The sequence below is a fragment of the Triticum dicoccoides genome, chromosome 1A (genome assembly GCF_002162155.2).
Source record: "Triticum dicoccoides isolate Atlit2015 ecotype Zavitan chromosome 1A, WEW_v2.0, whole genome shotgun sequence".
NCBI lineage: Eukaryota > Viridiplantae > Streptophyta > Magnoliopsida > Poales > Poaceae > Triticum > Triticum dicoccoides.
This window is the reverse complement of record NC_041380.1, coordinates 111143026-111154445: the sequence shown is the minus strand read 5'-3', so window position 1 is coordinate 111154445 and position 11420 is coordinate 111143026.

Genomic DNA, 11420 nt, shown 5'->3' with positions numbered 1-11420 from the left:
TGACACCTAGATCGGATATGAACTCCTTCATCCAGACTCCTTCTTTTGCTACTTCCGAAGCAGCTATGTACTCCACTTGACATGTAGATCCCGCCACGACGCTTTGTTTAGAACTGCTCCAACTAACAGCTCCACCGTTCAATATAAACACGTATCCGGTTTGCGATTTAGAATCGTCCGGATCAGTGTCAAAGCTTGCATCGACGTAACCATTTACGATGAGCTCTTTGTCACCTCCGTAAACGAGAAACATATCCTTAGTCCTTTTCAGGTATTTCAGGATGTTCTTGACCGCTGTCCAGTGATCCACTCCTGGATTACTTTGGTACCTCCCTGCTAAACTAATAGCAAGGGCACACATCAGGTCTGGTACACAGCATTGCATACATGATAGAGCCTATGGCTGAAGCTTAGGGAACACTTTTCATTTTTCTCTCTATCTTCTGCAGTGGTCGGGCATTGAGTCTTACTCAATTTCACACCTTGTAACACAGGTAAGAACCCTTTCTTAGCTTGATCCATTTTGAATTTCTTCAAAACTTTATCAAGGTATGTGCTTTGTGAAAGTCCAATTAAGCGTCTTGATCTATCTCTATAGATCTTGATGCCCAATATATAAGCAGCTACACCGAGGTCTTTCATTGAAAAACTCTTATTCAAGTATCTTTTTATGCTATCTAGAAATTCTGTATCATTTCCAATCAACAATATGTCATCCACATATAATATTAGAAATGCTACAGAGCTCCCACTCACTTTCTTGTGAATACAGGCTTCTCCGAAAGTCTGTATAAAACCGTATGCTTTGATCACAATATAAAAACGTTTATTCCAACTCCGAGAGGCTTGCACCAGTCCATAAATGGATCGCTGGAGCTTGCACACTTTGTTAGTACCCTTTGGATCGATAAAACCTTCAGGTTGCATCATATACAACTCTTCTTCCAGAAAACCATTCAGGAATGCAGTCTTTACATCCTTTTGCCAAATTTCATAATCATAAAATGCCGGAATTGCTAACATGATTCGGACGGACTTAAGCATCGCTATGGGTGAGAAGGTCTCATCGTAGTCAACTCCTTGAACTTGTCAAAAACCTTTCGCAACAAGTCAAGCTTTGTAGATAGTAACGTTACCGTCAGCGTCAGTCTTCTTCTTGAAGATCCATTTATTCTTGATGGCTTGCCTATCATCGGGCAAGTCAACCAAAGTCCACACTTTGTTCTCATACATGGATCCCATCTCAGATTTCATGGCCTCAAGCCATTTTGCGGAATCTGGGCTCATCATCACTTCCTCGTAGTTTGTAGGTTCGTCATGGTCAAGTAACATGACCTCCAGAACAGGATAACCGTACCACTCTGGTGCGGATCTTGCTATGGTTGACCTACGAGGTTCGGTAGTAACTTGATCTGAAGTTTCATGATCATCATCATTAGCTTCCTCACTAATTGGTGTAGGTGTCACAGGAACCAGTTTTCTGTGATGAACTACTTTCCAATAAGGGAGCAGGTACAGTTACCTCATCAAGTTCTACTTTCCTCCTACTCACTTCTTTCGAGAGGAACTCCTTCTCTAGAAAGGATCCTTTCTTAGCATCGGATGTCTTGCCTTCGGATCTGTGATAGAAGGTGTACCGAATAGTTTCCTTTGGGTATCCTATGAAGACACATTTGTCCGATTTGGGTTCGAGCTTATCAGGCTGAAGCTTTTTCACATAAGCATCGCAGCCCCAAACTTTAAGAAACGACAGCTTTGGTTTCTTTCCAAACCACAGTTCATAAGGCGTCGTCTCAATGGATTTCGATGGTGCCCTATTTAACATGAATGCAACTGTCTCTAAGGCATAACCCCAAAATGATAGCGGTAAATCAGTAAGAGAATCATAGATCGCACCATATCTAGTAAAGTATGATTACGACGTTCGGACACACCATTACGTTGTGGTGTTCCGGGTGGCGTGAGTTGCGAAAGTATTCCACATTGTTTCAAATGTAAACCAAACTCGTAACTCAAATATTCTCCTCCACGATCAGATCGTAGAAACTTTATTTTCTTGTTACGATGATTTTCCACTTTACTCTAAAATTCTTTGAAATTCTCAAATGTTTCAGACTTATGTTTCATTAAGAAGATGTACCCATATCTTCTCAAATCATTTGTGAAGGTGAGAAAATAACGATACCCACCGCGAGCCTCAACATTCATTGGACCACATACATCAGTATGTATGATTTCCAATAAATATGTTGCTCGCTCCATTGTTCCGGAGAACGGCGTTTTAGTCATCTTGCCCATGAGGCATGATTCGCAAGTACCAAGTGATTCATAATCAAGTGATTCTAGAAGTCCATCAGTATGGAGTTTCTTCATGCACTTTACACCAATATGACCTAAACGGCAGTGCCACAAATAAGTTGCACTATCATTATCAACTCTGCATCTTTTGGCTTCAACATTATGAATATGTGTATCACTACTATCGAGATTCAACACAAATAGACCACTCTTCAACGGTGCATGACCATAAAAGATATTACTCATATAAATAGAACATCCATTATTCTCAGATTTAAATGAATAACCGTCTAACATCAAACAAGATCCAGATATAATGTTCATGTTTAACGCTGGCACCAAATAACAATTATTGTAGGTCTAAAACTAATCCCGAAGGTAGATGTAGAGGTAGCGTGCCGACGGTGATCACATCGACTTTGGAATCATTTCCAACGCGCAACGCCACCTCGTCCTTAGCCAGTCTTCGCTTAATCCGTAGTCCCTGTTTCGAGTTGCAAATATTAGCAATAGAACCAGTATCAAATACCCAGGTGCTACTGCGAGCTCTAGCAAGGTACACATCAATAACATGTATATCACATATACCTTTGTTCACCTTGCCATCCTTCTTATTCGCCAAATACTTGGGGCAGTTCCGCTTCCAGTGACCAGTCCCTTTGCAGTAGAAGCACTCAGTCTCAGGCTTAGGTCCAGACTTGGGTTTCTTCTCTTGAGCAGCAACTTGTTTGCCATTCTTTTTGAAGTTCCCTTTCTTCTTCCCTTTACCCTTTTTCTTGAAACTGGTGGTCTTGTTAACCATCAACACTTCATGCTCCTTCTTGATTTATACCTCCGCAGCCTTTAGCATTGCGAAGAGCTCGGGAATCGTCTTACCCATCCCTTGCATATGATAGTTCATCACGAAGCTCTTGTAGCTTGGTGGCAGTGATTGAAGAACTCTATCAATGACACTATCAACTGGAAGATTAACTCCTAGCTGAGTCAAGTGAGTATGGTACCCAGACATTCTGAGTATATGTTCACTGACAGAACTATTCTCCTCCATCTTGCAGCTATAGAACTTATTGGAGACTTCATATCTCACAATCCGGACATTTTCTAGAAATATTAACTTCAACTCCTGGAACATCTCATATGCTCCATGACATTCAAAACGATGTTGAAGTCCCGGTTCTAAGCCGTAAAGCATGGCACACTGAACTATTGAGTAGTCATTAGCTTTGCTCTGCCAGACGTTCATAACATCTCGCGTTGCTCCTGCACCGGATTTGGCACCCAGCAGTGCTTCCAGGACATAATTCTTCTATGCAGCAATGAGGATAATCCTCAAGTTACGGACCCAGTCTGTGTAATTGCTACCACCATCTTTCAACTTTGCTTTCTCAAGGAACGCATTAAAAATCAACGGAATAACAGCATGGGCCACCTATCTACCATAACATAGACAAGAAAAATATTATCAGGTACTAAGTTCGTGATAAATTTAAGTTCAATTAATCATATTACTTAAGAACTCCCACTTAGATAGACATCCCTATAATAATCTAAGTGATCACGTGATCCATATCAACTAAACCATAACCGATCATCACGTGAAATGGAGTAGCTTTCAATGGTGAACATCACTATGTTGATCATATCTACTATATGATTGACGCTCGACCTTTCGGTTTCAGTGTTCCGAGGCCATATCTGCATATGCTAGGCTCGTCAAGTTTAACCCGAGTATTCTGCGTGTGTAAAACTTTCTTACACCCGTTGTAGATGAACGTTGAGCTTATCACACCCGATCATCACGTGGTGTCTCGGCACGACGAACTTTGGCAACGGTGCATACTCAGGGAGAACACTTCTACCTTGAAATTTAGTGAGAGATCATCTTATAATGCTACCATCAAACAAAGCAGAATAAGATGCATAAAGGATAAACATCACATGCAATCAATATAAGTGATATGATATGGCCATCATCATCTTGTGCCTTTGATCTCCATCTCCAAAGCACCATCATGATCACCATCGTCACCAGCGCTACATCTTGATCTCCATCGTAGCATGATGTCGTCTCGCCAACTATTGCTTCTACGACTATCACTACCGGTTAGTGATAAAGTAAAGCAATTACAGGGCGATTGCATTGCAAACAATAAAGCGACAACCATATGGCTCCTGCCAGTTGCCGATAACTCTGTCACAAAACATGATCATCTCATACAATAAATATAGCATCATGTCTTGACCATATCACATCACAACATGCCCTGCAAAAACAAGTTAGACGTCCTCTACTTTGTTGTTGCAAGTTTTTACGTGGCTGCTACGGGTTGAGCAAGAACCGTTCTTACCTACGCATCAAAACCACACCGATAGTTCGTCAAGTTAGTGATGTTTTAACCTTCTCAAGGACTGGGCGTAGCCACACTCTGTTCAATTAAAGTTGGAGAAACTGACACCCGCCAGCCACCTGTGTGCAAAGCACGTCGGTAGAACTAGTCTCGCGTAAGCGTACGCGTAATGTCGGTCCGGGCCGCTTCATCCAACAATACCGCTGAACCAAAGTATGACATGCTAGTAAGCAGTATGTCTTGTATCGCCCACAACTCACTTGTGTTCTACTCGTGCATATAACATCTACGCAATAACCTGGCTCTGATACCACTGTTGGGGAACATAGTAATTTCAAAACATTTCCTACGCACACGCAACATCATGGTGATGCATAGCAACGAGAGGGAAGAGTATCATCCACGTACCCTCGTAGACCGTAAGCGGAAGCGTTATGAGAACGCGGTTGATGTAGTCGAACGTCTTCATGATCCGACCGATCCAAGTACCGACGCACGGCACCTCCGAGTTCAGCACACGTTCTGCTCGGTGACGTCCCGCGAACTCACGATCCAGTAGAGCTCGGGGAAGAGTTTCGTCAGCACGCTTGGTGACGATGTTGATGAAGCTACCATCGCAGGGGTTCGCCTAAGCACCGCTACGATATAACCGAGGTGGATTATGGTGGAGGGGGGCACCGCACACGGCTAAGAGATCAATAGATCAATTGTTGTGTCTATGGGGTGCCCCTGCCCCCGTATATAAAGGAGCTAGGGGGAGGCGGCCGACCAAGGAGGAGGGTGTGCCAAGGGGGGAGTCCTACTCCCACTTGGAGTAGGACTCCCCCTTTTCCTAGTTGGAGTAGGAGAGGAGAAGGAAGGGAGAGAAGAGAGAAGGAAAGGGGGGCGCCGCCCCCTCCTTGTACAATTCGGACTAGAGGGGGAGGGGCGCGCGGCTGCCCTTGGCCGCCCCTCCTCTTCTCCCACTAAGGCCCATTAGGCCCAATATACTCCCTGGGGGGTTCCGGTTTCCCCCCAGTACTCAGGTAAATGTCCGGAACTTCCTGAAACCTTTCCGGTATCCGAACATAGTCATCCAATATATCGATCTTTACGTCTCGACCATTTCGAGACTCCTCGTCATGTCCGTGATCATATCCGGTACTCCGAACTACCTTCAGTACATCAAAACACAAAAACTCATAATACCGATCGTCACAGAACTTTAAGCGTGCGGACCCTACGGGTTCGAGAACTATGTAGACATTACCGAGACACAACTCCGGTCAATAACCAATAGCGGAACCTGGATGCTCATATTGGTTCCTACATATTCTACAAAGATCTTTATCGGTCAAACCGCATAACAACATACGTTGTTCCCTTTGTCATCGGTATGTTACTTGCCCGAGATTCGATCGTCGGTATCTCAATACCTAGTTCAATCTCGTTACCGGCAAGTCTCTTTACTCGTTCCATAATGCAACATCCCGCAACTAACTCATTAGCCACATTGCTTGCAAGGCTTATAGTGATGTGCATTACCGAGAGGGCCCAGAGATACCTCTCCAACAATCGGAGTGACAAATCCTATTCTTGATCTATGCCAACTCCACGAACACCATCAGAGACACCTATAGAGCACGTTTATAATCACCCAATTACGTTGTGATGTTTGGTAGCACACATAGTGTTCCTCCGGTATTCGGGAGTTGCATAATCTCATAGTCATAAGAACATGTATAAGTCATGAAGAAAGCAATAGCAATAAACTTAAACGATCCAGTGCTAAGCTAACTAAATGGGTCAAGTCAATCACATCATTCTCCTACTGATGTGATCCCGTTGATCAAATAACAACTGATGTCTATGGCTAGGAAACTTAACCATCTTTGATCAATGAGCTAGTCAAGTAGAAGCATACTAGTGACACTATGTTTGTCTATGTATTCACACATGTATTATGTTTCCGGTTAATACAATTCTAGCATGAATAATAAACATTTATCATGAAATAAGGAAATAAATAATAACTTTATTATTGCCTCTAGGGCATATTTCCTTCACCTGCTGCCCTTCCTTCGCGGCCTGTCCGTGGTGCGAGGGGTGTGCCAAGGGCTCCACCCCTGGTCGTAGATGGCGACTCGATGACCTCGATCCTGGCTTCTTCTTCGAGCAACGGGCCCTCTCCCATTCGGGCCCCCGCCGAGGCCCAGACGGCGACTGGGGAAGCGCTGGCCTCCAGCCCCATGTTGGGAGGGAGCGAGCCGCTTCGGATCCCTTCGGCAACCCCTGCCGTGGGGGATGTACCTGGTCATGCGCTCAAGTTTGCACGCGAGCGGGGTGTCATCCGCCGCGAGCTCTTTCAGGAGGCAATGGGCGCGCCGGGCTGGCTCGATGGAGAAATCGTGGATGTTGACGCTCGCCTTGAAGCCGAGAGTCTCCGGCTGGTGGAGGAGTGGCATCAACTGAAGGTGGCTATCAACCTTGGGCGCCTTCAGTGTGAGCACGCCAATGCGAAGCCGAGGCATCCCTAGCAACCTCATGGGAGGCCAGTGCCTGGGCCTTGGAGGACGCCAGGGAGGCGGACAATCACCGCGCGGCCGCCGAGGAGCACAGGCGGGAGCTCCAGGCCTTGAACGCCTCCCTGGAGCAGCAGGTAGAGGCGCGCAGAGTTGCCTTGGCGTCGATGAAGGGAGCACCGTCTGACGAGGAGGAGATATCAAGGCGCGAGGAAGCACTGTTGCTGGAGGCCACAGAGCGCAACCTTAAGCTTTAGCGGTTGGAGATGAGGGAGCGCCAAGTCGCCCAAGCAGAGGATGCTGTCGGCGCGCGCGAGGCTAGGGCCCAGTAGGAGGTCAACCGCAGGGTGGCCGAGGCTCGCGCAGATCTTGCTGGCACGTACGACCCGAAGCTGAAACTCGTGGAAGCTGAAGTTGTGGGCAGGACCGCTGCCCTCAGGTCAGGGCTGGCTGAGGCTGAACAGCGCGAGAAAGCCGCCGCAGCCGCCCTGATCTCAGTGCAGGCTGAGCTAGCCTCCGCCCGTGCTGAGCTGCTCTCTCTTCAGCAGCGGGTTGCCAGCGCCGAGTCCTTCACACAACAGAGCAAAGAGGAGGCGCTTCGCCAACAGACGCTACTACGCGAGCATGTTCCCATGCTTCAGGACCTTAGGATGAGGGCCAATTGGGTGCTTGGTACCATCTGCGATGAGCACGCTCCCCACCCACACGTCGAGGACTACGCCGGCCATCTTCTCATCTTCGACGACGTCGTGACGCACCTCGAAAGCTGAGCTGAGAGGGCTCGCGAGCTTGTGGACAAAAAGAGTCGGGGCCTCCTCGGGCGCGCATTCTCCCACGTCTTCATCCATCTCCTAAACACCAACCCTGACTTTAATTTTACCGCCGCCATTGCCCCAGTGCCTGAGGTCATCCGGGGCAACCTAGCGCACTAGGTGGACGACAATGTGGATGCTCTAGTTAGGGCCTTTGCTTCTGACGATGACGCAGTGGTGGTCGCGGCAGATGAGGGCGATGTGGTGGAAGGCGGCGTGGTTGATGGCGGTAAAGACAGCGGCAGCGGCGGTGCTAGCAGTCTGTCCGGAAGCGATTCAGGAGACGAGGCGAGCGATATGTCCAACTGATCCCGCGCTCCCTTATTTTGAACCTGCACGCAAAAGCTTGGGTACGGCCCCTCATAAATAAGATCATTTTGGGGAGGGGAAGCCCCTCATGTAAATAGGCTACCACTTTATTCCTTAGGATTATACTTAAAGCACGCTTTTGGGTGCTCACGACACCCCTTGCGGGCTTGCTGCTGTAACTTACTTTGGTTTAGTCAAGCTTCAAACTGATTTGGCAGCTGCGGATGTGCATTCCTTCTGAGAGGAGCCCCTCATGAGCTCGTGAGGTTTTGGTTTGCTGAGGGGTCCGCCGGTCCACCCGAGAGGGCCTTGTGAGAAGTGAGCGCCAGTAATGGCGAGATGCGCGTGTAGTGCGCGTGTGCTGCTGCCAGCCCCTGCTCGCGAGGTTTTTGAAAGGGGGGAGATAGCGGACGTAAATCTCAAACAAAACACGAATCCAGAAACTCACGAAATCAACGCGAACGAGAAAGGATGCCCCCCACGATTGCCAATGGAAATGCAACTTCAAATTCAAGATCAAAAGCTGCAAGTCTGAGCTACAGAAAAGTGGTCAAAAGCAAATGGCCGCGTCCGGCACCTAGCTAGTCTTCTTTTCTTCCCACCAGCGCAGAGCTAAGTGCTTTCACTGGCCGTGAGCATAGTCATTGGGGGAAAGTGTCGACGACCAGCACGGAGCATGGTGCTTCCACTAGGACGTGGGCGGGAGCCCCCGAGGCCCGAGGGCAGCTCTCCCGAGACTCCGGGGCGTGTACATCCCCACTCATTATTACATGAGAGTGTCACGAGCGGAGACCTTCACATGCATGACCCTTGCTTCATATCGCCAGGAGAGGGCCCCGCCTTGCTCCGCCCTCGACTACCGTTGGGGCGTCCGGAAACCAGGACGATGCCAAGGGTCAAAGGGGACGCTAGCAGCGCCCTCGGTGACCACGGGCCCTATGCCGGGGGGAAGGCTCGTCAGTGCCTCCCCGGCAGAGGACCTACCTCCGAGCGACGCCTTGCTCCATGCGATGCGGGGAGGGGCCTTGCTCCCGGCTCCTCCCACGCAAACCCCAGTGCGCTTCCCCTTGTGGAAGGGGGTGGCCGTTCTGGGGCCGTCTTCCGCTGCTGTGACCTGATTCACTTGTGACCCATGGTTAGCGTAAGCCTGCTCCTAAGAGATTAGTGGTAGCCTATAGCGGTTGTTGCCGGCGTGGTCAGCAAGGCTCCCGGGTGGCTCCTGGAAGGCCTCAACTTCCAGTGTCTCCTCTTCCCATCCCAGCTCGAGGAACGAGTCGGGGTCATCTTCCAGTGTGTACTCCTGGTCCATCATGCGGGGCACATAGGCCTCCAGAGCTGTTGCCCCAGAAACCTCGCTGAAGTGCCCCGCGCTCCACGTCGCCCGGCCCGGAGCGCCGCTCTGAGGATGGTAGGGCGGCATCCTACCAGGGCCGTGGGTGGCAATGCTTATGCTTGTGCCCATCGGAGGAGGCACATGTGCGGTTGAGTGTTCGGCGCCGCTGGTTGCGCCGGTGCCGACGAAACTTCCTGGTGCGCCCGGGGGCACGCGGGCGTGACGAGGCCCACCGTGCGATCTGACCACAGCCTAAGGCATAAGCAAGGAGCAGAAAGGCGGCGTCCAACAGCTCGGGAACGTGCTCCAGCAATGCATCCCGACCACTCTCTATCAGTCGGCACCGCAGCAGCTCCCGCGCTACTGTGAGCGCGTGTTAAGGCATATTTTTCCATGGTTTTGTTTTGGTGATTGATGACAATAATTTTGCGGACTAATTTTGTGCATTAAGCTTTCCAGGTTATCTAATATAAGGGCACTATTCAATAGTTCCCCTCGTGGACTTCACTTTAGACGGTTTATTTTCCCTCGTTTCTTTTTTGGTGAAATTGATTCGTAGGGTTAACCGTACTATCAAGAGGGGATCCGTTTCAGAAGAGTATGGGTGGAATCATCACGTACACACCCTCCTTGCACCCCTCGCCTTCTTCCTACTTCTTTGGAGTTTCTGTGTTGTGCAAAACAAGGGGTGATGTGAGCTAAGTGGTAGTACCGGGGCCAGGGCGGTAGTACCGCCTATCAGTGGTAGTGCCGCTTGTTTGTGCCGCTAGTACTACCGCCCCTGCTGTGGTCTCGATTTTTCATGTCGGGTTTTGGTAAAGGACCACACGGGGGAGCGGTAGTAGGGACGCCAGTAGGGCGCGGTAGTACCGCTTGTATAAGCGGTAGTACCGCTCCTACGTTCGCTCCTACTGCCGCTCAGCTTGCTGCCCTCCTCGGTTTTCCAGCGGCTGTAGGGAGCAGCAGTACCGCTTATACAGGCGGTAGTACCGCCCGCAGGATGGTAGTACCGGCCTAGTGTGTGTACTCATTCCTCAACCCTGGTTGCCCTATGCCTACTTGCCTCAGCGGTACTACCGTTGTGGCAGCGGTAGTACCACTCCAGCAATGGTAGTACCGCCCAGATGCGGGCTGCAAGCTGCATAACGGTTGGATGTGTCCCCCACTATATAAGGGGGTCTTCTTCCTCTTGAAGACTCACCTCTTCTCCCCCAAAATTCCATTGTTGCTCTCCAAGCTCCATTTTCGCCCGATCTCTCTCCCTAGCCAATCAAACTTGTTGATTCTCTAGGGATTGGTTGAGAAGGCCTAGATCTACACTTCCACCAAGAGAAATTTGATTCCCCCACTCATCCCTTGTGAATCTTGTTACTCTTGGATGTTTGAGCACCCTAGACGGTTGAGGTCACCACGGAGCCATATTCCATTGTGGTGAAGCTTTGTGGTATCGTTGGGAGCCTCCAATTAAGTTGTGGAGATAGCCCCAACCTTGTTTGTAAAGGTCCGGCCACCGCCTCCAAGGGCACCATTAGTGGAATCATGAAATCTCGCATTGTGTGAGGGCGTGAGGAGAATACGGTGGCCCTAGTGGCTTCTTGGGGGCATTGTGCCTCCACACCGCTCCAACGGAGATGTACTTCCCCTCAAAAGGAAGGAACTTCGGTAACACATCCTCGTCTTCACCGGCTCCACTCTTGGTTATCTCGTGCCTTTACTTGTGCAAGCTTATTTGTGTTATATCCCCTTGCTTGCTTGTGTTCTTGTTCTTGTTACATCATATAGGTTGCTCACCTAGTTGCATATCTAGACAACCTACTTT